Genomic DNA, 24,922 nt, shown 5'->3' on the forward strand with positions numbered 1-24,922 from the left:
AGTACAGAATAATACTATCATGATAAAGAGCTCAATGCAGAGCAGTCTAAATCTGTCTATAGTGGTAGCACAAAATCAGATGCGGCAGACAAATGTCCTGAGGATTTACCCAATGCACCTATTGTGGAAACTGCCACAAACCTAATAGTGCCAGTAAGACAGATTTTCCAGAAACTGACTTTGGTTCAGACAGAGCCAACTCCACTCTTACTGCCTCAGTGCCGCCACAAGTAATGCCAAAGTACAGTTCTATGACAGGGACACAGACAGACATGTATGTGCTGATGAGCCAGAATACGGGAATTATGCACCCGCAGAACACGAGTGCTAGACCAAGCCCAGATGCTGTGTCTGTACCTGTCACCATTGGTCCAGTCATGCCATTGTTTGCACAGGAAAATAACAGTAGCAGTGGACAGGGAGTCCTGAGTCAGAATTCAATGAGAGGAGGACTCCTTGAGAATACTCGAATAGTCACTCCTGTGGGACAGCCTTTTGATGGAACCAGATCATTGCTAGACCTTAGTCCATTCAGAGTTCCTCTGAACACTGTGATAGGGGCGAACGTTAGTCGCAGCCTGAAATTTCTGACACCGCAGTCTCCAAATGTAGTTGTGTAGCCGTTGCCAAATACTCAGCCCAAAAACGTTTCACTGCAAGGTTTGACTGCCCAACAATTGACTGGGTGGTTAGATAAGCTGAATATCCCGCAGAGTACCCCTAAGGGATAGTTATACTTGAACTATACTAGACTGGGAATGGAAGTGGGTGAGCTCATTGAAGAAACTATGGGGGTGAACCTGACTTGAATCTTACACCAAAGCAGAATTGAGGTATCAGTGCCCGAAAATTATGAGGGAAGTGGGAAAAGGGGCATCAAAAGCTAGCACACCTGGCAGAGAGGTACAGCATAAAAATAGAGAAGACAAAACATTTGAAGAGGAGTTACAGGTTAGATTTTGAACACATGAGATCTGCAGGAATGAAAGCACACCTTAGGGAGTTTCTCAAAAGTGTCCAGACATAGGGAGCATTAGACAAGTGGGAAGGCAGATGGGTCAAGAAGAGAGATAAAAGAAAAAGGGATTATGCGAACCTTACTGCAAATGTGCAGCTGGTAATGAGGAGCTGGTACATTTTTTACCAATGAGAGAGATTCCGGGGGGGAATTTTGTCCATGTCCCTTGGAGCAGAAGTGATATTCTATCTTTTACAAATGATTATCCCAGGTTGAGAGAGAAAACAGTAGACTGGTACCAGCAGACAGACAGGTTCTTGAAACTTGCAAAATGCCTGCGGGAAGACTTGAACTCTCTATTAGAGATAATAATTCCAGCTGATTTATGGATGGAGTGCAAGAGGAGTATGGATTGGCCGACAAAGGAGCCAGAGAGAGATCCGACTACAGGTGCACCATCTCCCGAGGTAATGGTACAGGAAGGTGTTGCTCAGCAAACAAGTGACATCAATTCTTTCCAAAATATGAGAGGACCGAGAATGAGAGGTCATAATCCAAATTTTCATAATAATGTGAATCAGATGCAAAGCTTTCAATCCATGCAGCTGGTGCAAATGCCACGTGTGCAAATGACACAGTTGCAGACAATGCCACAGCAGGTTCAAAATGTACCTAAACGCAAATCAAAATACCTCAAGCCCAAATGGAACAGCAGCAGGTCATGCTTTCTCAATAGGTCACAGGTCAGAAGTTTAACCAGAGTAATAACACAGTACACCAATTCCCATTATACAGTGAGAATGGAATAAACGATGATGAGTGGGTGAGCAAGAGTTTGAATAAAGAGGAATATGTGCTTGCAGCTTCCTTGGAGGTAGATCAGAAAGGTCCAAATGTGAAGGGAAAGGTAATGGGTCATAAAGATTCCTTCTTGGTTGACACAGGAGCTACACGCTCCACAGTGAGAACTGTGGAAGTTCCAAACCTGCCCCTTTTAGGAAAAACAGTCCAGATTGTAGGAGTAGCAAATCAGTATATGACCAATCCAATCACAGAACCGGTTCAAGTTAAAACTGGCAACTTTAAAGGATTACATAAATTCATAGTCTGTGATTCAAGTCTAGTATCCCTGTTGGGAAGAGACTTGCTGTATAGAACAAGATGCTCGATAACTTGCTCAAATGATGGAATCGAGATACAGATAAACAGTGATGATGAGGATGACCCAGCTCCAGAGACAGAGTGTGAGACAATAAATGAGGAGTATCCTCTGATTAGTTTTTTTCCAGTTTTTACAGTAAAAGATCTTCCTCCTGACTTACAGGGAACAGTTAAGGAGAGAGTGTGGGATTTGACAGTGAACGAGATTGGCCTGATAAAAGGAGTTGAGCCAGTTAAAGTTCCTGAAAAGCCAAACACAGTTTTTCCCCAGATTCACCAGTATTACATGCCACAGGACATCATTGAGAAGGTTGCTCCCATAATTGCACAATTTGTAAACCAAGGTGTCTTGAAAGAAGTGCTGAGCAGCCCATGTAATTCACCGATAATGGGATTGAAAAAGCCCTGTGGGAAATCGTTCAGGATCTGAAAAAAATAAATGACATTGTAATCAAATGTCGCCATGTAGTGCCAAATCCAGCCGTGATTCTGTTTCAGATTCCATGTGATGTCAAATGGTTCACTGTCAAATACTTGTTGCAAGCCTTCTTTTCTGTGCCTCTTCATGAGGATAGTCAATTTCTTTTCTGTTCAAATTTTTGGATTGAGTTTCCTGTTGGTGTGGAATTCCTCAACAGTTTTTAGAGTCACCTTCCATATTCAATCAAATCTTGAAAAAGAACCAGGAGTCATTGGAAATGCCTTTCCAATTGACATTGGTACAGTACATTGATGATTTGTTGATTGCATCCAAAACAAAGGAAGAGTGCAAGTATGACACGATTGCCTTAATGAACCATTTGGGAGAGAATGGTCATAAAGTCTCCCCACTTAAATTTCAATACTGTCAACAGGAAGTGAAATTTTGGTCACCAGAATGAGAAGGGAATAAGTTAAATATCCAGAGAAAGGGTCACAACCATATTGCAGTTGAATCCCCCAGCCACACAGATAGATGTTAGGTTGTTTTTGGGGATGGTAGGCTACTGTTGCAAATGGATTCCCAGTTTTTCAGTCATTTCAAAGCCATTGCAGAAACTGACTCACAAAGAGGTCACTGATCCCCTAGTGTTAGGTCAGGCCTGTTTGAAAGCATTTTCTGAATTGAGAGAGAGTTTGTGCAAAGCTCCAGCTTTGGGAATGCCTGACTACACAAAGGACCTCACTACAACCCTGACAGTTGGTAATAAAGTGGTGGTAATACCGCCAACAGGCCGGCGGTAATTACTGCCAAATTATGACAATGGCGGAAAGAGCTCTGACAGACAGCCACTTTAACACACCGACCGCTAGGGCGTAATCAACAGGCACCACAGCGGTAACCGCCTACAGCCAGGCGGAAGCCAACGTTCCGCCCACCATATTATGACAGTCCAATCCACCACCTTTTCGGGGGCGGTACCAACAACATCAAAAGCCTGGCGGAAACAGATCTCAGAAGTCAAAGGAATCACCTGTGGAGACTCAGGGAAGAACCACACCGCCATGGAGCCCGAGCTGCTCATATTCCCAATGTTGATTTACGTCCTACTCCACTACAAACACCAACGACGGCGAAGACGGCCACGGTGAGTAGAGCCGCCTAGCACACAGGGGAGGGAGGGAGGAAAAGGAGAGTGACACACACATGCAACATGTAACACCCTCAACACCATACACACAAGCAGATGCAGTAACATAACATATTGACCCCGTGCCCCTCAGGAATAAAGCAAGGACAACTCCAATAGATAAAAGCAACTGTAGTAAGATAATATAGTAGCAATACGAGCATCCAAATCAAAAAGTATATACATATTTACAAATCAAATGACACTGCCCAGTCCTCAATGTTCGTGGGCCACAGGGCCACATTACAAAGTCCAAGGACCCACTTTACTCCTGCAACAACATGGAGAGAACACTGCTGGGGCATCAGTTCGAAAATAGGCAGGCACCTCAGGGGGACAGGGAACGGGGGCACCTCAGCCGGCAGATGGTATAACGCCACTGGTCCTGGAGGGGGCAACATGCCCTGTGCCTGGTCCTGGGGAGTGCAAGGTCACAGTCTCTCAAGTGGGTGACTTGCCCACATGCTCTGGAGAGGGCAACATGCCCTGTGCTCTGTCCTGGGGAGTGCAAGGCCACAGTCTCTCAAGTGGATGGCTTCTCCACTGGTTCTGGAGGGCGCATTGTGCCCAGTGATCTTCATACTGGGGACGATGGGGTGAGTGGATGGCTTCTCCACTGGTTCTGGTGGGGGCATCGTGCCCAGTGATCTTCATCCTGAAGAGGATGGGGTGAGTGGATGGTATCTCCACTGGTTCTGGAGGAGGCATTGTGCCCAGTGATCTTAATCCTGGGAAGGATGGGGTGAGTGGATGGCATCTCCACTGGTTTTGGAGGGGGCATCGTGCCCAGTGATGCAGATCTTGTGGAGTGCAGGGTCACAGTCTCTCAGCCGGGTGTCAATCCCACAGGTTTTGCAGGGGGCAGGCAGACAACAGCCCATGGAGGCAGGACTACACAATGTCTGTCGGCGATGATGGCTGTTCAGTGGTGGTGCTGGTGGTGCTGCTGCTGGTAGCTGTGGGGAGAGGCTCCAGCCCATCCCCTGCAGCCTCAGATGGCTGCCTACTGGTGCTGCTGCTGCTGGTAGTGGTGCTGCTGGCGGAGCTGGTGGTAGTGGTGGTGGGGGAAAGCTCCTGCCCATCCCCTGCAGCCTCAGATGGCTGCCCACTGGTGCTACTGCTGCTGGTGGTGGTGCAGGTGGCAGAGCTGGTGGTGGTGGTGGGGGTAAGCTCCTGCCCATCCCCTGCAGCCTCGGACAGCTGCCCTCTGGTGCTGCTGCTGGTGGTGGTGGTGGTGGTGCTGGTGGCAGAGCTGGTGGTGGTGGTGGTGGGGGGAAACTTCTTAGGGACATTGGGGCGGGAAGAGGAAGAAGGTTTGGGAGTGGAGGAAGAGGGACTGGTTGTAGGAGGTGTCTGTCTGCTGTGTTTGGGTGCAGGTGCATGGGCTGGATGCTGTTGTGAGATGGATGGCTGTTGGGTGTCTGAGTGCTTGCGTTTGTGTACCTTGGGAGGAGGGGGCACAGACACAGTGGAAGAGGACACAGGGGACATGTGAATGGCTGTTGGGGTGGTGACTGCCAGTGAGGTGTGTGTTCTGATAGGTGTGCTGGTGATGGAGGTAGTGGATGAGGATGTAGTGCATGCAGGTGTGGTGTGTCTGCATCTGGATGGTGTTTGTGTGAGTGACTGTGGGATGAATTATGGTGCTTATGTTTGCCATGTCCACTTTTGTGTGTTGTCCTGTGTGCATGCTCATCTGCCTCTGTCCTTGAGGTAGGTTGGGCTTGAGGGGAATGGGATTTGGAGGAGGAAGTTGGAGGGGAGAGGGTGGAAACAGGGACTATGGCTGCCATCAGAGAGGAGGCCAGAGCCTGGATTGATCTCTGTTGGGCTGCCAAGCCAATATGAATGCCCTCCAGAAATGCATTGGACTGTTGCATTTGGGCTGCCAGCCCCTGGATGGCATTCACAATGGTCGACTGCCCAACAGAGATGGATCTCAGGTGGTCAATAGCCTCCTCACTCAGGGCAGCAGGGCTAACTGGGGCAGGGCCTGAGGTGCCTGGGGCGAAGGAGATGCCCACCGTCCTGGGTGAACAGGCACGGGAAACTCACTGAGGGCCTGCTGGGAGGGCGGTGCTGGTACAGGGGGTGGCGGCTGTACTTGTAGCTGGGTGGGCACAGAGGTGTCCGCCACCACCAGGGAGATTTCGTCGGAGGAGGTATCCATGTCCAAACTGTCCCCTCCAGTCTCCGCCGTGGTGCTCCCCTCACCCTCCATCCCACTGGTGCCCTCACCATCGGTGGACTCGGCCTCCTGGGTCCTGTAGGATGCAGCTCCCTCCGTCCCCGGTGCCTCTGCTCCTCCGCCAGATAATGCTAATGCACATAAGGACAGGGTGACAAAACAAAAAGGGGGGAGAGACAAAGGATACACTTCATCAATGGCGGCACCGACACCACCGTTGGCGTACACAACACACTCACACACATGAAACAGCCCTACGCACTAGGCAATGCACTACCAGTTACAATGCTAGTCACCAGGCCATGGTAAGGGACACATACCACCAACTGCAGCATACCTGGGACTCACACACCCCTGCCAGTAGTGGATGCCCACTATCTAGGTTGGAGGAATTTCACCTCAGAACCCTGCAAAACATGGGACCTACTCTGCAATGTCGGGCCTGGGGGCACCCACATGCACACATCCCCCACCCGGATACCACCCCACTAGACGTATGTAGTAATGAAGGGCACTGTACTCACCCCCTTGTTGCTGCTGTGATGCCACAAGCGCCCATCCAGCTCCGGATAGGCCACCGCCAGTATGCAGGCCATCAGTGGGGTCAGGGTTCGACGGGCACCCATAGCTCGTTGGGAGGCCATCCCCAGCTGGGCCTCCGCTGTCTTCCATGCCCAGCGTCTCAGGTCCTCCCACCGTTTCCGACAGTGGGTGATCCATCTGCCGTAGACTCCCAGGGTCCGCATGTCCTGGGCAACGGCACGCCATATACCTGTCTTTTGATGGGCGCTGACCTGCAGAGGAATTAGACACAGGGAAAGGTATTAGTCAGATTGTCCTGCCTGTTACACTCATGGCCAACCATGCCCCTTCCCATCATCATTTGCACAGACATGGCCCAGCATACATGCTGCACGCTGCCCACCAACCCCTCCTACACGAAGCCTTCACACACAGCACTCCATTCATTCATGCCCCATGCATCGTACTCACAGCGTACTCTCCTGTTGGTCTGGATGCCATTTCAGGTAGGGGGGCAGTCCATGGATCCTAACTGGGTCACTGTTCACAATTTCACATTCTGGACATATGCCACCAATAAATTGTAACAATCACAATATGCATTGAACTGTAGTGGTTACAATGTACAGATTATGACCAGCTGCTCACTGTTTTGATCCCGTAGATTGTAACCGCTGAGGATGAATAGGAGATGGAGACATCCCACAGCGTTCAGACCCCTTGTGGACTTGGCAACAATGGAGGACAGGCACATTATCCTCACCTGCAGATTTGACATGGCCACAATCACAGAGCTGTGTGCCCAATTAGAACCTGACCTGAAATCTGCTATCCGTCACCCCACTGGGATCCTCCTCTTGTGCAAGTGCTATCAGTGTTCCATTTTTTGGCAACAGGTTCTTTCCAAGTGACAGTGGGCTTGGCAGCAGGAATGTCACAGCCAATGTTCTCAATAGTGCTGACCAGAGTGTTGTATGCTCTGATTAAACACATGTGCAGCTCCATCGTTTTCCCCCAAGTGGAGGATTTGGCCACAGTGAAGGCTGACTTCTATGCAATGAGACCTATCCCCAACATCAGTGGTGCAATTGATGGGACACATATTGCATTTGTCCCCCCCAGCAAAATGAACAGGTCTATAGAAATTGAAAAAGTTATCACTCGATGAATGTGCAGATGGTGTGTTTGGCGGACCAGTACATCTCCCAAGTCAATGCTAAGTATCCTGGGTCTGTGCATGATGCTTTTATCCTGAGGAATAGCAGCATCCCAAATGTGATGGCCCAATTCCAGAGGCACAGGGTGTGGCTAATATGTGAGCCCTGGTTCCCACCCAGTGGATGTTGGTGTATGGGTATGGTGTGGGCCATAAGGATTAGTGTGTGGCTAACAGTTGTCCTCGATATTTGCAGGTGACTCTGGTTACCCCAACCTTTCATGGCTACTGATCCCTGTGAGGAATCCCAGGACAAGGGCTGAGGAACATTACAATGAGGCACATAGGTGAACAAGAAGGATTATTTAACGTACCTTTGGCCTCCTGAAGGCCAAGTGACGGTGCCTCCATCTAACAGGTGGATCCCTGTGCTACTCACCCAAGAAGGTCTGCCAGATCATCGTGGCATGCTGTATGTTGCACAACCTTGCCTTGAGACGCCATGTGCCTTTTCTGCATGAGGAGGAGGCTGGAGATGGCCGTGTGGCAGCAGTGGAACCTGTGGACAGTGAAGATGAGGAGGCAGAGGATGAGTATGAGGACAACAGAAGTGCAGACATTCGTCAATACTTCCAATGACACACAGGTAAGACACTGTTATTTCACATTTCATTGACAGTTTGATGTTTGACATTGTCACTGGCAGGGTGTGAATTCCTACTTCTATGCCCACTCACTGTACGAATTGGCATCTCTTTTTGCAGATGTTGGTGTCCCACTATGGCTCCTGGTGTGTTCACTGCAGCCAACTACAGGTCTTTCCTATGTAAACATTATAGTACAGTTGAATTGCAATGTTTAAACCTTGTTAAACGAATACATACTTAAATCATTTGACTAATTCCATACTTGTATTTTTTCAAAGTGTGTTTACTGCAGTGCTCTGATGAAAAGGGGGAAGTGCAACGGGCTGGGGTGATGATGGATGAAAGTCCAGGTTAGAGTCCAGTCTATTTGTAGCACAGGTGCATTGTCCAAGGGGGCATAGAAAGAGGAGCAATGGCAGTTCAAGGTGGACAGGGTGACATAGTGGGACACAAGGGTGACAATCAGGACAGTCTTATTTCCTGGCAGGGGTCTTGGCAATAGTCTCGGGCTTCTGGGTGGATCACAGGGAACATTTGAAGGGTGGTTCTCCTGCAGGGGGAGGTGTACTGGTAGCCTGTTGGTCCTGTGGCTGGGCCTTCTGTCCACTAGCATCAGCGGAGGTGGAGGGCTGTTCAGTGGTCTGGCTAGTGGCAGGGGCCCACTGGTGTGCCACTGCCTCTCTCAAACTGTTGGCCATGTCTGCCAGCACCCCTGCAATGGAGAACAGGATGGTGTTAATGGACTTCAAGTCCTCCCTGATCCCCAGGTACTGTCCCCTCCTGCAGTCACATGTTCTCCTGCATCTTGTCCAGGATCTGGCCCAGCGTATCCTGGGAATGTTGGTATGCTCCCAGGATCGCAGTGAGTTCCTCCTTGAGAGTCGGTTCCCTGGGCCTGACCTCCCCCTGGTGCACAGTGGTCCTCCCAGCTTCCCTGTTGTCATGTGCCTCTGTCCCCTGAACCGTGTGCCCACTGCCACTGACCCCAGGTCTCTGATTGTCCTGTGTTTGTGGGGTGGCCTGAGGTCCCTGTAGTGGTGGACACACTGCTGATTGACATGTCCTGGGGACAGAGGTATGGGCCTGCTGGGTGGGTACTGTGGTGGTCTTTCCTGAGGGGGGAGGCTCTGTGGTGGTGTGAGACTGTGCCTGGGTAACCAACTGTATGGAGGTCCCTGATGGGCCAGGTTAGTCATCCAGATCCAGGCGACCAGAGCTGCTGTCATCACTGTGGGCCTCTTCTGTGGTGGGATTGAATGTTGCTGGCACCTCTTTTCCGGTGACAGTGGCTGGGATACCTGTGGGGATGTAAATGAAGTGTTTTTCTTTCTGTGTGTGACATATTGTGCATGGGTGGGTTGCCCTCTATGGTTGTTCTTGCCCTGGCAGCTTTGCCTTGTGTGAGTTGTTATTTGTTGGGCTAGCTGATTCTCTCTAGTGTGCATGCTGTAGTGATAGGTGTCCATGCAGGGCTGTGAGTGGTCTCCATGCATTGGTAGACGATGCAGTGCTTGGCATTGGGATGAGTGGGTTGTGATGGTGGGGTGTGTGGGAAGTGGGGGAGTGATGGGAGTGAGGGTAAGGGTGGGGGTATGTGATGGCATGCAGGTAGGGAGGGTGATAGTAATAGAGAGTTGACTTACCAGAGTCCAGTCCTCCTCCTACTCCTGCCAGGCCTTCAGGATGCATGATTGCCAAGACTTGCTTCTCCCATGTTGTAAGTTGTGGGGGAGGAGGTGGGGGTCCACTGCCAGTCCTCTGTACTGCGAGCTGGTGTCTTGCTGCAATGGAACGCACCTTCCCCCGTAGGTCGTTCCACATCTTCCTGATGTCATCCCTTGTTCTGGGGTGCTGTCCCACGAAGTTGACCCTGTCCACGATTCTCCGCCATAGCTCCATCTTCCTATCAATGGATATCTGCTGCACCTGTGATCCAAATTGCTGTGGCTCTACCCGGATGATTTCCTCCACCATGACCCTTAGCTCATCCTCAGAGAACCTGGGGTGTCGTTGTGGTGCCATGGGTGTAGTATGAGTGGTGTGGGTGAGGATGTGTAGGGTGGTGTGTTGGGGTGTGTGTAGGAAAGTACCATCTTGCCTGGCATGTTACCCCCATTTTTTACTTGTGTGTCAGTTTGTTTTTGCCTGTGTCACTGGGATCCTGCTAGCCAGGACCCCAATGCTCATTGTTGTGGCCTAAATGTGTTCCCTGTGTGGTGCCTAACTATATCAATGAGGCTCTGCTAAACAGGTCCTCAGTGTTTATGCTCTCTCTGCTTTTTAAATTATCACTGCAGGCTCGTGACCATTTTCACCAATTCTGATTGGCACACTGGAACACCCTTATAATTTCCTAGTATATGGTACCTAGGTACCCAGGGTATTGGGGTTCCAGGAGATCCCTATGAGCTGCAGCATTTCTTTTGCCACCCATAGGGAGCTCAGACAATTCTTACACGACTGCCACTGCAGCCTGAGTGAAATAACATCCACGTTATTTCACAGCCATTTTACACTGCACTTAAGTAACTTATAAGTCACCTATATGTCTAACCCTCACTTAGTGAAGGTTAGGTGCAAAGTTACTAAGTGTGAGGGCACCCTGGCACTAGCCAAGGTGCCCCCACATTGTTCAGGGCAATTTCCCTGGACTTTGTGAGTGCGGGGACACCATTACACTCGTGCACTACATATAGGTCAATACCTATGTGTAGCTTCACAATGGTAACTCCGAAAATGGCCATGTAACATGTCTAAGATCATGGAATTGTCCCCCGTGCCAAATCTGGTATTATGGTGCCAATCCCATGCATCCCCAGGGCTCCAGCATGGACCCCAGGTACTGCCAAACTAGCTCTCTGGGGTTTTCTCTGCAGCTACCGCTGCTGCCAACCCTCAGACAGGTTTCTGCCCTTCTGGGGTCTTGGCAGCCCAATCCCAGGAAGGCAGAACAAAGGATTTCCTCTGAGAGAGGGTGTTACACCCCCTCCTTTTGGAAATAGGTATTAAGGGCTGGGGAGGAGTAGCCTCCCCCAGCCTCTGGAAATGCTTTGAAGGGCAAAGATGGTGCCAGTCTACACCGGTTCAGGGAGGCCCATGCTCTGGCGCGAAACTGGACAAAGGAAGGGGGAGTGACTACTCCCCTGTCCATCACCATCCCAGTGGTGGTGCCCAGAGATCCTCCAGTGTGTCCCAGTCCTCTGCCACCTTGAATGCCGAGGTGTGAGGGCACAATGGAGACCTCTGAGTGGCCAGTGCCAGCAGGTGACATCAGAGACCCCTCCTGATAGGTGCTTACCTGGTTAGGTGGCCAATCCTTCTCTGAGGGCTATTGAGGGTCTCTCCTGTGGGTTTCTCTTCAGATAATGAATGCAAGAGCTCACCAGAGTTCCTCTGCACTTCCCTCTTCGACTTCTGCCAAGGATCGAACGCTGACTGCTCCAGGACCCCTGCAAAACTGCAACAAAGTAGCAAGCAGACTACCAGCAACATTGTAGCGCCTAATCCTGCCGTCTTTCTCGACTGTTCCCTGGTGAGGTACTGGGTTTTTCAGAACCGGTACTGATCCGGTAACCCAGTGGTGCCAGGGTACACCCAAAGACCTTGGGTACTTTCCTGATTCAGACCACAGAAACTCAGAGTCTTCTAGGTGAAGTCAAAGATCGAATTTATTGGCTGCAACCAAGTAACAAGCGTCCTAGAAGTACAACAGCACGGTTTGTATGTTCTCAGGAGACTGTGTGTCAATGCAAAGTCAGGTTTCCTTATATACAGTTTTTTAAGCTTCAGGCAAACATTCTTGACATTTTGGTTGGTCATTCACATGTTTTCACTACAAAGGAAAAAACAGTGTCATGATGAAACCTCATATTTCATGTCATCCAACCCATAATAAATTACCCGTCAAGGCCTAGTTTTTTACATCAGATAAGTGTGGACCCCCAATAAAACGGGCACCTCCCCCTCATAAAGTAAGAAGAAGAAAAGAGCAGGTGCAGGTGTGAGCAAGATTAGGCAGGGTGTGTGAACGATAATAAGGGTTTTATGGCATGGTGTGCCTTGATGCTATCTGATTCGGCCACTGGGAGAGGGACTGACCAAACAGGTTTGGCCTGAGGCAATGGTTCCAGCTTGCCCAGGTCAGAGAAAAGTCAATCAAGGTGTACGTGTCCTTGGAATCAAATCTGACTGTATTATAAGCCTATGTGAGGGCAACTTTTAAAAATGGCTGCCGTGTATAAAATGGGAGCCACGAGTGCAGGACGAAAATGGCGATTTCGAGGTGAAAACGCTGCTGGAATTGAGCGAAAATGCTCATGCTTAGTGTACTAGTCATTATCGGTCTTTTGATACTAAAATCGTACTGCTGTGGCAAAGTAAATTACATGGGTCCAGAATTTTTAGAACCACAAACCCTCCTTTTGCCCTTACATAGGCAATAAACCTATTCTCATGCTAATCTGAGTCCAGGTCTATGTTTCTAAAGTCGTTGAGATGTTGCTGGAGCAAAATTCTAGTACTTGGTAACTCTCTTCTGGACAGGTCTCCTCGAACATGAAGTAGCACAAAAGGCCACATTTGGCAGGACAAAATAAGGAATACCTCTATCTGCAGTAGGTGGCATAAGATCACACACCCAACAATTAGTGATGTTCACTACTAACTAGTGTTGATGCAGAAGCTGTACAAAAGAATTGCTTACGAATTCTGATCTTCTAACCTGCTCATGTTCAGGAAAAGGGTGAAAAGAGTGCAAAGAAACAATAGTAGGAAAAGACATAGGTTGGGAAGTGGGTGCAGAAGTCAAAACACGTTATTAAGAACATATAGACAACGGGAGAAAGTAGTGACCACTATTACAAATTAAATAATAATTTTTCACACCCCTAACTAAAAAGCAAATCCTAAAATTATCTAGTAACATTTTTAGGGCTCCTCTGCATTTCAGTAATTTTTGTATGTTCAGGTGGAACAGTGGTGACTCTCATCAATGCTCTAAGGTGAAAAGGGGGTACCCTTTCCACAGAAAATGGACTTTATTCTGCTTTTACTAAACAGAATAGTACTTTAAAACAATGCCAGCAAAACAATCAGAGGGTCATTCTGACCCTGGCGGCCGGTGGCCGCCAGGGCCACCGACCACGGGAGCACCGCCAACAGGCTGGCGGTGCTCCAACGAGCATTCTGACCGTGGCGGTTCAGCCGCGGTCAGAAGCGGAAAGTCGGCGGTCTCCCGCTGACTTTCCGCTGCTCGTGTGAATCCTCCATGGCTGCGGAGCGCGCTCCGCAGCCATGAGGATTCTGACCCCCCCTACCGCCATCCTGTTCATGGCGGGAAAGCCGCCATGAACAGGATGGCGGTAGGGGGGGTCGCGGGGCCCCTGGGGGCCCCTGCCGTGCCCATGCCAATGGCATGGGCACGGCAGGGGCCCCCGTAAGAGGGCCCCGCAAAGTATTTCAGTGTCTGCCTTGCAGACACTGAAATACGCGACGAGTGCCACTGCACCCGTCGCACCTTCCCACTCCGCCGGCTCGATTACGAGCCGGCATCCTCGTGGGAAGGTCGTTTTCCCCTGGGCTGGCGGGCGGTTTTTCAGCAACCGCCCGCCAGCCCAGGGGAAAACTTGTAATACCCGCCGCGGTCTTTTGACCGCGGCGCGGTATTTTGGAGGGCGGCATCCTGGCGGGCGGCCTCCGCCGCCCGCCAGGGTCATAATGAGGCCCTCAATCTCCTAACACCTAGTCTATACAATCACACGGACACCTCTTGTGAAACCAACTATGCCCAGAGTCCGTTCAAAAAGCCTCTCTGGCAGGCTTCTATTGTCCATCAAATTTTCTTTTGTTGTTTTCTTTCGCATGGGCCTCTCAATTCAGGCCTCTTCGTGAGAAAAGTACTGCTTAGTTGGAGTGCCCTCCTGGCAAACACCCACAGCTCACTCGAAAGTCTCAATGTCTTAAAGCAATGCACCAGTGTCTCTCCTCTGTGGCAGACACTACAAACAATGTGCTCTTCATTGATCAAGGGCACAAATCATCTCGTGCAGACCCAAGCACCATTAATTGGGAAATAGCTCAAGCTCAGCAGCACTTTCAGACTCCAACACTCATTATTTAGTGTCAGAGGACGCTCAAGCTGCTCTTTCATGGGCACCACAATATAGTGCCTTTTTCCAAACTTGAAATCTCCGGTGCACTGCCCTTCTTCCGTTGGAGCAAAGAAAAGGGGGTGTGTGGCCAAAACTCAGGCCAAGGGGCTCAAGGGATTGCACACTGTCAGAGGTTACCAGCACATGACAGGTAGAGAAATGAAACCTCAAAACAGCTCTGCCATCAACATCAGGAATCCTTCTCTTTAGCTCTTTTACACTGAAACTTTGGTTTTGTGATGTCCAACGCTGTCTGATGGAGCAAGTACGATACCATGCGCTGGCGATCGCTGTCCAGCTTTGCTACTTTCTGGGTGCTGAGACTGTAGGGCCAAGACGTCCGTCTTTCATCTGTAGCTGTCACTGATGGGAATTAGGCCCAATGTCCTGCAGGTTATTATGACTTGATACCCGCAGAATCTAGTGACGTAGGAAATGTGCCACAGTTGTTAGTTTCCTTCAATTTAGTTCAAAAACAGTTCATGGTTTTTAACAAGGGGACTGCAAGCAGGTGGTCTGCAATCTTCAAAGGAGTAGCCATATACCATGGGCATAAAATACCAAGACAAAGGCAGAAGGGCAAAACAGGGTCTCTAGCATCTTTAATTGGGTTCTTTCCATTATTCTCTGCCATCTATAGCTACATGAGAATTCTATCTGAATGGATTTCCTCACACAGTGGCATTGTCTAATGCGGTAAACACATATTTTCCTCAATGATTAAGTCGAGGTGTTCCTCCTTATCTTAGAACATCTCAATAGAGAAATCACATGATACCGATTATCAGGGACATGTAGAAACCTTCCTTTAAAAACTGTGCATCAGGTGCACTATGCAATACACAGGCTAATAGTCAAATGTGAAAACAAAAAGACAAGAACTAGAGGGTCCTGATATTTGCATGATTAGGACACATCTGATCCCACCAAAAATTAAAGTAACAGGAACAGAGGGGAACCGAAAACCAAATTAAAATAGACATTGAAAATTTGTCATGTTCAAAAAGGTAAACATAAGATATCTCCTATTGAGATGGAAAACTTGTCTTACTATAATATTGAGTCAGTTAACCAGTCTATCGCTACCCTGACAGTCAGGCTGGAAAACATTGAAGCAGGCCTAAGGCAAATTCTTGAAAACCAGTCTGGTCATACCAAAGGGAATTATACATAACATGGGGGTCCCTGGTACATCACTGCAATCTGGAAATGTGAACCTGAACAATACATCAATAATAATAAAAGGGCTGACTGGTGAAAGGAATTCGAAAAAGAGAATTGGGACTAGGACATAGCTAAAATCTCAATAACTAAGCATGATGCGACATTGGTCAGGGGAAGTAACAAAAGAAAAAAATCTATAGGAAGAACAAAACATTATTTGGGTGATAGTCAGGCATGTGACACAACCCCGAGAGTACGGGTGATACACAAAGGCCAAAGTTACACAAATTTTAACTCTACCGTTGGCGACTACACCATATACGGTACTCCTAGCTAATGTTTCAGTTCCTTCTTCAGGAAAAAATGAAAACCTGGTTTTCTTTTAAGAAACAAAAGCCATATGCTACTTAGGAAACAGAACATCATTAACTAATGTAATATAGAAATTAGGCCACTTTGAGTCACAGATCTATAATTTCATCCTTAGGTCCAATCAAGGCTACATAAATGTAGGGCTGCCTGTTCCTTTAAGGGAAGGGGCAGTAACGTGACTAACTGCAGGTGACGCACTTTGATCCTGTATATCTCTTTTTATTTTCCTTCAATACCATTATAGCCAAATAGACATGCACTGGTGAAGTGTTGTCTCTTATGTTCACAGCATGAAATATCATTATCTGTGGAATTTAGTAACCAGAACAAGTTCAACCAACTGTTGCGTAGCGATGGGCATCGTCATGACCATCCCCTCACAACACAGGGGAGCTTGTAATAGTATCAAAAGCAGCAACAAATCTTGCAAAAAACAAATAAAAAATAATAAAAACGCACAAAACGTCAAGCCATCAGATATACTTGCTGTGTATCAAGCACAAAAAGCATAGACAAAACAATAGCATGTGTGAATAAGCGGTGACACACAACACCATGTCATGTACTTTATGCACTGTAAACCTGCAGCCCAAAACCCAATATTTGGGCCTGTTTAATTTGTCAGGTTTAAAATCCTTACCCTCCTTTTGACAGTAGATCACCAGGCAATGAAAATCTGCTGTCAAATATAACTTTACTGTTTCTCTTCTAACATACAGGACCAGCAAGAACAATTCATGATAGGACCAAATACACGAAAATAAATTTCCATTACTTAACTGTTACCCTCTTGTCAGTTACTTCGCAACATCAAGCCACCTTAGTTTTACCTTTCTAAAAGTAAAAATTGTTACACTGACACTCCACATTAATTTGGCACCTACAATTTCCACTGTGAAAAATAAGTCTTAATTGGCAAATCGTTCTAATTAAGGCATGTAGCCTTCAAAATTTTAGAAAAGGGCTGCATCTTATTTTCTGTCTAAGACTTAATGCAACACTTCGTTTTCTGTCAAATAAAAGCAACTAGCAGGCATCATTTTATTTTTTTAGAGCGGAGACACAAATGTATCAGTTCTGCAGAGCATTTAACATGATGTTGGGACCTTCGAAGAAACCCCTTTTTTTTATATTTTCCCTTTGGAATTAAGTTCTTTAATTGTATTGATGTTCTTCTGGAGAAACCAGAAATCCCACTTTTAGAGGCCTGTAGGGTCATTCTGCATTTCACAGAGACAAGGCCCTAATTTAAAAGGTCACAAGTGTCAACATGACAGCCTCCTCCATCGTTCATGGGAAAACTAAAGATAGCATCTCAGCAGCATGACTTGAGCCAGCCTCTGTAGCTCTCCTAGCTTCTGCCACTCTGAATCTGTCAAAGACAGTAGGCCTTCCTATTTTCCTTCTAACCTGCAATAATTCACTCAATTTAAAAAAATAATTTTTCCTTTTTAGGCGCTAAAAAAAATTATCTCTATTTCCAGATTATTAAACTACATTTACTGTGAATAATTCACAAACCTTAATAACACACATACCAGTTGTTAGAATAAATGCTTGTTGCAATCCCATGCAATGGTACATATTTCATCAACCTCGAATGAATGAACGTCTCAGTAGGCCCAGCTGAAGTTAGAACCTTCAACCTTGATATTAAAACAAGCCTTTGTACTGGCACATTGACTCATTGAATCACAAGAAGGCACAACCTGCAAATATATATCAAACCTAAATGTATGCATTTACTGAAGCCTGAGACACTTTAAAAAGTACTCTGAATGAAAGAAAATGCTGTTTAAACAGTGCTTTTACCCAAAATCGACTTTGATATTTTAGGCATTAAAAAATCAATATCCTACAATTTTCTTGCATAATATGCATTACCAGAATGTCTATTACACAATCCATGAGTCAGCCATTGAAAATATTAACTTATACTTTATAGAAATGAGCTTGTTTGCTCCTGCGCCAACGGAAAATTGCACATACAAATGTCATTTTAGCGGTGCAACATAACTTAAATTAAATTTTAATGCTAGGAGGTCATAGTATAGGTATTAAGCTTTATAAATATTGCAAAACGATTTTGAAAGGCACTTATTTTTTTAAATAATTTTTCCATAATTAATAATTTTCTTTAAAAAAAAAAAAAAAAAACATTATTCTTTTTTTTGTGATAATTCCACATATAGAAGCAAGCTGCATCCCTTGCCTATTATTTGGGATACATTAACTCACAAGCCTAAGCGCATAAGCCTAACTTGAAATGCGTCACATTTTTGCGCCACTTTCATTTAAAAGGAAGGTTATGCAAAATTCCACCCGTGTTTAACTGGGAAAGTGCTGGCTGAATTGAACATTCCTATCAAATATACTGCAGTTGAAAAGTTTTCCTGTGAACATCTAATACAATGCATCTAAGAAAAATGCTGTAAATGTTTTTTTTTTTTTTGCAAAAATAGATCATTTGTTTTTTTTTTTTTTTTTTTGGGCCCCTATTTATATCTATTGAATGTGTTTTCTAATTTATTAAGCATTTAACTGCAGTTTTGTATATGTGCACAATTGCTCATTCTATAAATTAAAAAGCAACATATAGCTATGTTAGCACATCACATGGTTCATTTCTGGATTTTTTCTAAGTTTCTGCTTAATATTAATTAACCAACATTTTACTTAACAAACTGAAAACATCAAGAAGACCCACAAACACACATTGAGCTAATTTCAGATATAAACAGAAAACACTCAGGACACACAATACAGCGCGCTTTAGCTATTTTTCATAAATAGCGCCGTCGCAACTTACTTACAGAACCGTTTGCAGATCCTAGTTGTAAGTCATATTTACAAGAGAAAAGAAAACTTTTCTCAATGGTGTTCCAAAAAACTGCAAAAACAGCCTCACAGACATTTATTTCCAAGAATAGCGGACCCATACTTTATTAAACGTGATGGGGCCCACGCCGTGCTTCACATATAGTTCATAGGTTGGAGTTCCAATCGGAGGAACCGGACATGAGTCCTCCAACCGGGAGTCCCTTTTACAATTTACAACCAAGACAAAACAAATTTCCAAGTCTGCTAAGACCAGGCATCTTCGCTCAATAGTCTAGCTTCAAACTTCAAAGGATTATCGTTTACGATAGTCTCGTGAATACACGAGTCCTTCGGCTTTGGTACTTGCAAGTTCCAAATCAAAGTGATCCCGAAGGGATACCAAACCAAATGTCCAACTAAGGACCAAACCAAGTGTCCAACTAAGGACTGGGAGACGCTCCACTTATACTTAACTGAAAATATCGATGACATCACCAGAAGACTCGTCTTATCGTTTCGCTCTACCAAACATCAAGGGTCCAAATCAGGGCGATAGCCAGGGCAGCAGTCCTTCGTAGCCGTCGGGAAGTGGGGAACCTCGCAGCAAAGACTTTCGGACCACGTCGACATGCAGGGGTCGATGAAGTGGCGGCCTTCCTCCAGAATTCTCACACGAAGCTCCTCACGGACCTCAGGCTTGGACCGGTACCGCTGGTATCGCCCCACGTTGGGCGCCAACTGAGGTACTGGGTTTTTCAGAACCGGTACTGATCCGGTAACCCAGTGGTGCCAGGGTACACCCAAAGACCTCGGGTACTTTCCTGATTCAGACCACAGAAACTCAGAGTCTTCTAGGAGAAGTCAAAGATCGAATTTATTGGCTGCAACCAAGTAACAAGCGTCCTAGAAGTACAACAGCACGGTTTGTATGTTCTCAGGAGACTGTGTGTCAATGCAAAGTCAGGTTTCCTTATATACAGTTTTTTAAGCTTCAGGCAAACATTCTTGACATTTTGGTTGGTCATTCACATGTTTTCACTACAAAGGAAAAAACAGTGTCATGATGAAACCTCATATTTCATGTCATCCAACCCATAATAAATTACCCGGCAAGGCCTAATTTTTTACATCAGATAAGTGTGGACCCCCAATAAAAACGGGCACCTCCCCCTCGTAAAGTAAGAAGAAGAAAAGAGCAGGTGCAGGTGTGAGCAAGATTAGGCAGGGTGTGTGAGCGATAATAAGGGTTTTATGGCATGGTGTGCCTTGATGCTATCTGATTCGGCCACTGGGAGAGGGACTGACCAAACAGGTTTGGCCTGAGACAATGGTTCCATCTTGCCCAGGTCAGAGAAAAGTCAATCAAGGTGTACGTGTCCTTGGAATCAAATCTGACTGTATTATAAGCCTATGTGAGGGCAACTTTAAAAAATGGCTGCCGTGTATAAAATGGGAGCCACAAGTGCAGGACGAAAATGGCGATTTCGAGGTGAAAACGCTGCTGGAATTGAGCGAAAATGCTCATGCTTAGTGTACTAGTCATTATCGGTCTTTTGATACTAAAATCGTACTGCTGTGGCAAAGTAAATTACATGGGTCCAGAATTTTTAGAACCACACTGGTGGTGCATGATCTGAGGGCTGTCTGCCTTCACCCTGCACTGGAAGCCAAGAAGAAATCTCCCGTGGGTCGACGGAATTTTCCTCCTGCTTCTGCATCACTGGTCCTCTGGGTCCCCTCTCATCTTGACGAGTGTAGTCCCTGGAACACAGGAGCTGGATCCAAGTGACCCCGACAGTCCAGTGGTCCTTTTTTTCCAAATTTGGTGGAGGTAAGTCCTTGCCTCCCACACCAGACAGTAATCCTGTGTACTGTGTGATCTGCAGCTGCTAGGGCTTCTGTGCACTTTTGCCAGGAATCCTTTGTGCACAGCATAGCCCAGGTCCCCAGCACTCCGTCCTGCATTTCCCAACTCACTGAGTTGTCCACCGACTTCGTGGGACCCTCTTTTGTTGTGTTGAGATGACTGCCATGCTCAGATTTCTTGAATGCCTGTTCAAGTGCTTCTGTGGGTGCTGTCTGCTTCTGCATGGGCTTTCTCTGTTGTTGAGTGGCCCCTGTGTCTCCTCCTCAAAGGGGTGACCTCCTGGTCCTTCCTCGGCCTGGGCGGCACCCATTATCTTCAACCGTGACTCTTGCAGCTAGCAAAGCTTGTTTGTGGTCTTTCTGCGTGGAAACAACTCTGCATCCTCCAGCACACCGTGGGCCATCTTCTGACCAAAGGATACATTCCTGGCACCTTCTGTTGTTGCAGAATCTTTGGCTTCTTCCACCCAGAGGACAGCCCTTTTGCACCTTCATCCGGGGTTTAGTGGGCTCCTGCCCCCCCTGGACACTTGCGTGACTCTTGGACTTGGTCCCCTTCCTTTGGAGGTCCTCAGGTCCAGGAATCCATCTTCAGTGCTTTGCAGTCAGTTGTTGTCCTTGCAGAATCCCTTATCTCGACTTTACTGTCTTTCTGGGGTAGTAGGGTAACTTTACTCCTACTTTTCAGGGTCTTGCGGTGGGGTATCTTGGACACCCTTAGTGTTTTTTTACACTCCCAGTGACCCTTTACACACTACACTAGGCCTGGGGGCCATTCGTGGTTCGCATTCCACTTTTGGAGTATATGGTTTGTGTTGCCTCTAGGCCTATTGTCTCCTATTGCATCCTGTTGTATTCTACAGTGTTTGCACTACTTTTCTAACTGTTTACTTACCTGATTTTGGTTTGTGTGTATATTTTGTGTATTTTACTTACCTCCTAACAGAGTATATCCTCTGAGATACTTTTGGCATATTGTCACTAAAATAAAGTACCTTTATTTTTAGTAACTCTGAGTATTGTGTTTTTTGTGATATAATACTATATGATATAAGTGGTACAATAGGAACTTTTCATGTCTCCTAGTTCAGCCTAAGCTGCTCTGCTATAGCTACCTCTATCAGTCTAAGATGCTAGAACACTACAAATCTACTAATAAGGGATAACTGGACCTGGCACAAGGTGTAAGTACCATCTGGTACCCACTATGAGCCAGGCCAGCCTCCTACATTGGTGGCAGCGGTGGGATAAGTACTTGTAACTGCTTTGCCACTTTGTCATTGGTGCTTTTCATAAGAAAAACATATACCAAATACTTCAGAATATACACAGTCCACCTAAACAGTTTAACTTTCCTTCTTTAAACTTTCTAAAAAGCTTTAAGAAAAGTTTTAAATTTTTTACTCTTTTTCTCAAAAAGTTTCTAAACTTTTTTTTTCTCTCTGTCTTAAACCCTTTCTATCATGTCAGCAGTAGAACTTACTCCCACAGTTGTCCAAGCAACATATGGTAGTTTAAACTTTAAAAGTTTAAGGGGTCTTGAAGAACCAGAACCTTATGGGCCTGGCGGCGCAGGGTACGCCTAAAATCTCCTTGGATTCACCTGCCTCAACTAACAGAGACACGGGACACTCTGTCAGGCGTAAAAGATCAGATTTTATTTGCTGCAGCTAGTACAGTTGTCCAAGAAGTACACAAGGTATGTTCTCAGGAGACTGCCACTTTACTTTGTGGCGCACAATCTTATATACCGTATAAAAACCATTTATTAACTACATACACTCCCAGAACACATAGAAAGGAGCCAGTAAGAATAATGTAAAGATAGAACAGAGCCAATAGAAATGTCGGAAAACAAGACAGCACCAATAGAAGGAATTGGAAAACAAAGTATCAAGTGACTTAAGGTTGCCTCCCCTCCAGCTGTGTTTGTCACCCCTCCCTTGAACTAATTCATTAACCGATCCACAACGAAGTTGCATGTGGTGTGATAAGTTTGTGTGCGTTTGGAGGACAGTTGTGAAATGAGAGATTACTAGCAAAGGACAGCGAAGGCCAGACGATAAGATAAGATCGGCGGAGAATAGTGTGAGCCTACAGATAGTTGAAACAAGGATTAGAAAACCAGACAGGGATTAGTGTACTCGGTCAGACCTTAATACCAGCCTTGTAAAGATAGAGGCAGAAGGCTGTTTTGAACACCATGTTGCAGAATAAGCAGAAAAGGCAGAATGGACTTCGTTCGCTGTGCTGCCTGAGTGAAGGCAACATAAAATGGCGGCGGGCCACAAAATGGCAGGTCGATACGATCGTATTAAAAATCGAATTTCCTCAGACCCTCCTTTTGCCAGAACTCAGGCAAGATACACAAACTCATGTTAATCTGAGTCGATGTCTATGGCCATGAGGTCATCAAGCTGTTGCTGTACCATCATTTTGATATTCTCTGCTCTTTGTGACTTGGGTTTGGGAATACATGCAGTAGCACATAGGTTGCAGATGGCAGGACCGCAGTGCATACAAAGACAACAAGAGAATATAAAAGCTAAAATTACTCCAAAGAATGTCAATACCTTCCAACCCCATTTGGACAGTAATTCCCAAAACCACTCTGAAAAGGACCAATCTCCTTCGTCCTGATGAATCGACTCGGAGATTATGTGTAACTTAGAGATAGCTTGGTATACTGTCGGAGCGTCATTAGGTATGAAAATACAGCAACTTGATCCGATCAATTTGCATACTCCACCACGGTCCGCAAGAACAAAGTCTAAGGCAACACGGTTCTGCAAGGTCATAAGACGATCAGCCTGTAGTTCAGCTGTAATGTTACTTAAAGCTCCTACAGTGATGTCTATGGTGGTTTCTACGACACGAACCAATTGCCTTATATTTCTGCTGTTGGCCATTGGACCCCAGAAGGGAAGAAATCCTTTGAGGAAATCTCCTCCCTCTTGTCCTGCTGTGTCTTTCGAATCCACAATCCCTCTGCCATATCTATTTTTATGATGGTTCGCAGGAGCGGTGTATGTAGGGGGAAGAAGAAAGGCTATATAACAAGTACCAGAGAAATCAGCTGGCAACCATGTATAAGCCCTATCGTGGCAAACGAAGTATGTACCTTGAGATGGTACTAACGGCAGTGAATTCAGGGCTGAATAAACATATGTATGGGAACATAAACTTTCTCTTTGTCCGGTGTTTGGAGTTCTACCATTTATTTGCAGACAGAAATTTCCTTGTTGGGGTATGACCCGTATCGGAGGAGATTTTCCTTGCTTAACCTTATCATTGAGGCTGGAAATGTAATTAGTTATGTTCCAATTGGTATATGCTTTTCTTTCATCTATGGAAGCTTCACTTTTTTCCATGATTTTAGCCATAGCTACCATTCCCTTTATCAATAAACTATGACTGAAATCTGAACCAACACTATGTGAACTGACAGGTTGTTTAATTTTACTTTGATATGCATTATTGAAAATGACAAAATAAGCCCAAGCGGAACCTTCATAGGAGAATGGAAGAACTAAATATGGCATTCCTTTTTCTACCGTATGTGGTATGAGTCCACACACCCAACAGTCAGTTGTATTGATCACTAACTGATGTTGATGTAACAACTGGACGAAGGAATTGTTAAAGTATTCAGTTCTTCTGATGAGTTCATGCTGGGGAAGAGTGTGAAATAGGTGCGGAGAGATAGTAGAAGAAGATGTAGAGGTAGGAGAAGAGACAACTTTTTGCTGCAGAGTAATAATGATCCAGTTTACAGATGCCAAAAGAATACACGACAATATAATGACGCATAGAGCAATACTACAACGACTATATATTTCTTTACAATTATTCTTTACATTTTTACTTTCTCTTTTATCTAATGTAGCCTCCATCTTTCTAAGTGGATGCTCACGGCAATCTTCCTCAATCACTGTAGTCACGATTATCTACCGTCCTATGACACTGTGAGGTCCTGCAGGCCTATTGCCACTTACTCAGGTCGTAACTAAGACTCCTACCGTGACCCTGCAACCGGGATAGAGTACTACATAGGAGAGAAATTTACAAGTTCTTTGGTCTTGGTCTCAAATTATAGCGTTCCTGTCCAGAGGCAGTCTGGTTTTGAAACAATGTTCCTGGATTTGTCGTGTTCAAGCGACGATGCAATGGTATTGCTTCTTGAAGGATGTCGTCGTCCTCTTTCTCAGAAAGTGTTCCAGTTAGACGCGCATCACTGAATGGTACAAATTGCGGAACTTTCTCACTTTCAGAGTCACTGATGCCTCTACGGACCCACTGATCGAAAGGC

At 46.1% G+C, this 24,922-nt stretch overlaps 1 protein-coding gene across 1 annotated transcript in view; it reads right to left on the bottom strand.

Annotated features, from left to right (window-relative positions):
- Positions 1-24,922, bottom strand: part of LOC138297360 (amine sulfotransferase-like) — a 363,813-nt gene that overhangs the window by 15,607 nt on the left and 323,284 nt on the right. The gene's annotated exons all lie outside the window — the stretch shown is intronic.

Source organism: Pleurodeles waltl, chromosome 5 (genome assembly GCF_031143425.1).
Source record: "Pleurodeles waltl isolate 20211129_DDA chromosome 5, aPleWal1.hap1.20221129, whole genome shotgun sequence".
Classification (NCBI taxonomy): Eukaryota; Metazoa; Chordata; class Amphibia; order Caudata; family Salamandridae; genus Pleurodeles; species Pleurodeles waltl.